This window comes from Cyprinus carpio, chromosome A4 (genome assembly GCF_018340385.1).
Source record: "Cyprinus carpio isolate SPL01 chromosome A4, ASM1834038v1, whole genome shotgun sequence".
In the NCBI taxonomy this organism is placed as follows: domain Eukaryota; kingdom Metazoa; phylum Chordata; class Actinopteri; order Cypriniformes; family Cyprinidae; genus Cyprinus; species Cyprinus carpio.
Genome location: NC_056575.1, coordinates 27,149,368 through 27,154,316, shown reverse-complemented (window position 1 = coordinate 27,154,316; position 4,949 = coordinate 27,149,368). Strand labels below are relative to the sequence as shown.

The 4,949-nt window shown below is 39.0% G+C and overlaps 1 long non-coding RNA gene across 1 annotated transcript; it reads left to right on the top strand.

Moving 5' to 3' along the window:
* The first annotated feature begins 947 nt into the window (after nucleotides 1-947).
* Nucleotides 948-4,351, top strand: LOC122141737. The gene is made up of 2 exons (XR_006158052.1): nucleotides 948-1,554; nucleotides 1,855-4,351. It is a non-coding gene; the product is annotated as an uncharacterized LOC122141737 (long non-coding RNA).
* The last annotated feature ends 598 nt before the right edge of the window (nucleotides 4,352-4,949 follow it).

Genomic DNA, 4,949 nt, shown 5'->3' with positions numbered 1-4,949 from the left:
GTTTTGGAAATATTCAACTTATATCCCGCATACACATTATACTTTCCCAGAAGATCCATCAGTATGGGAAGTGATATGTGGTGTGTGGAGATTCTAAGAAATCCACATGGTAATAGAGATTCTGAGAAGAAGTCCACATATTTAAATTAAACCCAAGTGTTGTTGAGAGATTCTAAGAAGTCACGTACTCAAAATGTGTTCTATTCATAATGATAAGTTTCATTTCAAAAGTTAAAAATTAATATTTCACGGTAAGGATCTGTCTCATATACATATATTAACAGGTTTCATTTTTATATTCAAAAATGTTTTTGGTAAACTTTATGGTATATTTCATATGTAATTTCACAGTATTTCTAACTGCGTAGTCAGCTTAGTCTGTTTTGCATATGAAGTTGAACTGCATGTATTGTTCTTTTGTATCAATATTTCTTAGAATTATCAGTGTGATACTTCGAATCTAAAAGAGGAAGAAGTCCAAAATCGAGACATTGACTAGACTATTTTTAAAGGTCAGGTGTTATTAGTGATAGCCAGATGACGACTTATGTCTGGAACAACAGTATATAAGATAGACTCTGCAAAATAGAATGGGTTTTTTGACTTTCTGAGACTCTGGTCTCTCTATCTTTTCAGCTCACTTCCTCTTCTTTGGCTTCACTCGACAACTCTTAGACTCAGACTTAGAACTCTTACAGGTTTTTATTCAAATTCAGATACCTTGAAATTCAGATACTTTGATACTCTGATAATTTGATATTTTAATATTTTAATAATTAATATTTTGGTACATTTGATTCGAACAGAATAGTTTATTAGAATTGTTTATGTTTTAATTACAATTGTATTAATGTTTTGATTAATACTGGTTGGGTTCAATCCATCATAAATGGATTGTTATTAAAAATGTACTAACATTGGATTTACATTTTCTATATTTGAAGGTTGTTACTATTATCCAGAACCTTATTTCCAAGTTATGATTTGTGGTTTCTGTTCTCTATATTCTTTTTAATAAATTTACATATTATTACACCTTGACCGTCTGAATTGGATTAAATTTTGCATCAGTTAATGGAGGCACTGCTGGGATACTGATCGATCCGTTGAAGTATATTTGATGCATCGCAAGGAAAGATAAAGAGAGGTGAGTTGCTCATCTAATTCTCTTTATGGGCTTCTGTTGTGCAAACCTGCCGAGCTATATCTGCGGACCCATTTCGTTCATTTTTCTTGACTGCAGCAAGAGAACGAATTTGGGGCGGTACGGTGGTTTAACCGTGTGTGAGGAATGAGTGTGCGCTCTGTGTTTGAGAACGGCGATTTGCAGCATTAAATGTGTTGTTCACTGAAGGGGTTTACCGACAGTGTGGATAATTCTGCGTAGCAAGTACACTTTGCGGGGTTTACCGGAGGTGTATTGCGGGCGCTTTCAGGGTTTACTGAAGTGCAACAGTTTTTTGAGACACGCGCTGTCAGGGATTACTGCAGCGTGCTGGTCAGATCTGTATGTCGATTCTCTGTTTTGATATAGGCTCTGGGATGGACTCGGCAGTCTTGACACTGGCAGAATTCCACCTTGCGACTAAATTCTAAAATCCATATATTTTGACAATTGTTTGACTGTGGCAGAATACCACATTGTAACTAAGTTTAACTCTGTATAATTGTTATAATTGTCAGACGGCTAATTAAATTAAACAAATTAAGAGTGAAGAGAACACCAAATTTATCAATTTAATTAAGTGAATTTAATTAAGTGTATTTAATTGAGTGTATCTGAATTGAATAAAACTTTTTCTTTGTTGGGGGTGTCAACACACGAAGTAATGGCTCATGTGTATGTAAAAGGAGCTCCTAACGAAGCTCTCACTGCTCAAGTACCGATGTTAGGCATCGGAAATAAAGAAAAGATTAAACAGAAAATGGCTAAAGATGAATTTAAAGAAATATGGGGTCCGTAGGCAGTGTGAATGGGGGTGATGAAGGAAGATAATAAGATAATGATCCTAAGAAACAAAATAAATATGCACAAGTTTTGTGTTGTTTGAGGACTGTGCAAGCAAAAGTTCTTTTAACATATCGCAATGGAAGAATAGTTTATGTGGATAAACTGGCACAAGCCGCTAGAGATGCTACACAAGATATGTGGGATTTATTAGACGTTGTAACTAAGAAGACAAGAGCAGATACAGGGAGAGTCCCTAAAATCGATGATATTTATAGCTGAATATGCTTCAAAACTGAAAGCAGCGATTGCCAAGGCAGGGAGACATGTGACGAATGTTTCTGAAAACGGTGGTATACAGGTTGCAGCTATTTCTCCTGGGCACCTGGAGGAAACTGAGGATGAGTGGGGCGAGTATGTGAAACGGTGTCCAAAATTACCCCGCTATAGTGAAATAGATCAGGAATTGACGGCGGCTGGTCAAGTGGGGGTTTATCAATCCATGGGTGTGCGAGATTTGACTAGTATTGTAAATACACTGCCACTCATGAAATCTAACAGTACCAATTCTGAATTTTGGGATCGTTTGTGGGTAATGGCAAGAGCCAACCGCCTAGCAGTAAAAGATAAAAGATCCGTATTCAATTTGGGAGCAAGTCTGCCCGTCTACATACACGGGACAGATCATCTCACCCCTCATTTACAGCCACCAGCGAATGCAGATGATTACACAACTCAGTACAGAGTGCTGCGTACTGAAGTACAGCGTGCAGTTGGAAATGGAATTCAAACTTTCACTAATGTGACAATGATTAGGCAGGGTCCTAATGAACCATTTGTTGATTACACTGAGCGATTCACAAAGGCACTGAAAGAATTTGTGGCCGCACGATGGGGGCCTGACTTAGAATCTCCAATCATTCTCCATACTGCGCAGTTAAATATGAATGCTAAATTTACACAGTTGTTTCATTCTTCTCTGTCAACAATTATTGACTGATCTTCTTTTGTTGCATGGGGGACACGGGCTCAAGACATCGTGGAACAACAAAAGAAGGGACTGGTTGCTGCAGTTGGTCAGACCTCTGCTCCAGCATTTCGTTGTTATCATTGCCAGCGCGATGGTCACTACGCAAACAGGTGCCCTGATCGAAATTTAGAGCTTTCAGAAAGCCTAGTTCCTCTTTTCAACAACAGCAGACACCAAAACCACTTCCTCGAGATCGTGCTAAAAATAACCCTGGTGCAGAGAAGCAGGGTGCTGACCTGGAAGCAGGTTGAAAAACTGACAAGAGCTTTTGAGAATACAGACTGACAGATAGTGGCCTTCATTTTATATGAGCACGAAGACCCTCATCCATTTTTACATTCTAACTTATGAAGCCAGGATAGCTACATTCTTGTGGGCCCCCGGGTCTGCATCTCAGTAACTGTTATTAATTTGCCTTTAACAAACAAACAAATGTATCTTCAAGGTATATCTGGTCGCAGTCTTTTCACACAGTCTCTATTGATTCCTATAATAATATATCCATTTGAACAGCCTTTTTGTGTGCAATTCTGGGTTGGACAAAGCCAAGTTGGCATGGCAATGGGAATGGATATATTGAGTAAATTGGAAGCAGATGTTTTGCTGACTAGGGGTCAATTAATTAGTCAGTATTTACCAATTCCCATACCAGTGTTTAATAAAACTGGAACTCCTAAATTAAGCCTTGGAGCTATCACAGCTAATGAAAAGGAGTCTACTGATTCCTCAGTGATACAATATTTCGCTGAGAAATTTCCAAATTTGTGGTCAACTTCTAAACATGATGTTGGTCTTTGCAGGATTGAACTTTGAATGTTTCAGGTCCTATACATCCTCCAGTATTTCAGTATCCTCTTCGGAGAGAAGCAAAGAGAGCTGCACGGGAAATTGTGAACCAGCTTCAGGAATCAGGGATTTTGGTAAGGTGTACTTCCTCAATGAACTTACCTATGCAGCCTGTGTGAAAAAAATAAATAAATAAAAAGCCAGATGGTAGCTATAGGTTAACTATAGACTACACCACACTGAATGCTGTGACTCCTAAAATAACTCCTATTGTTGCTAATCCGTCAACCATTCTTAATGATATTTCTCCAAACCATCGCTATTTTAGCGCAGTAGACATAACCAATGGTTTTTGGTCTTGTCCTATCAGAGAAGAAGATCAATACAGATTTGCCTTTCAATATTGTGACGACATTCTTCTCACATCTCAAGATAAAGCACAACACTTGAGTGGACTCACTCAGTTGTTGAAAATACTCCAAGAGGCGGGTTTCCTCTTGAACAAACGAAGGGTCCAATTGTTTCAATTGGAAGTTAAATTTTTAGGTCAAAGTATAGGTCGTGAGGGAAAGAAACCTCTTCCAGACCGGGTCATAGCCATTACTCAATTAAATAAGCCAACCACAGTTACTGGTTTAAGATCATTAATGGGGCTATTTAATTTTAATCGGATGTATATCCCAGATTTTTCTGATTTGGCTAAACCTCTAACAGAAGATCTTAAAGGAGGCCTTCCGGGTGCTTCCCCTTTGGAGTGAACATCAGACATGGCTGAGTCCTTTACTCTCCCCAAATCCGCATTACTCTCCTCTCCCGCATTATATCACCCCGACATGACAAAGACATTCCATGTATGGACACATGCTGGCCCAAGTGCTTATAACTGTGTGCTGGGACAATGTAAAGGTGACAAAAGTTATGGCATTGTTGGGTACTATTCAACTTTGATTCCCTCTTCCATGAATGGACAGATGAATGGACAGATGCCGTGTTTGATGGCCTTGGACTGTGCTGAGTGGGCGTTGTAGATCACTGAGCCCATAGTCGGTTACAATCAGATGATCCTTCACTCTCCACATCGGTTTCTACGCCTGCTCACAGAGACAAAAATAAAGTCGATTTCAAATCAACGACATGCAATGGGGAAACTGCTCTCATGAACCCTCAGCTCACTGTTGTTGCAGA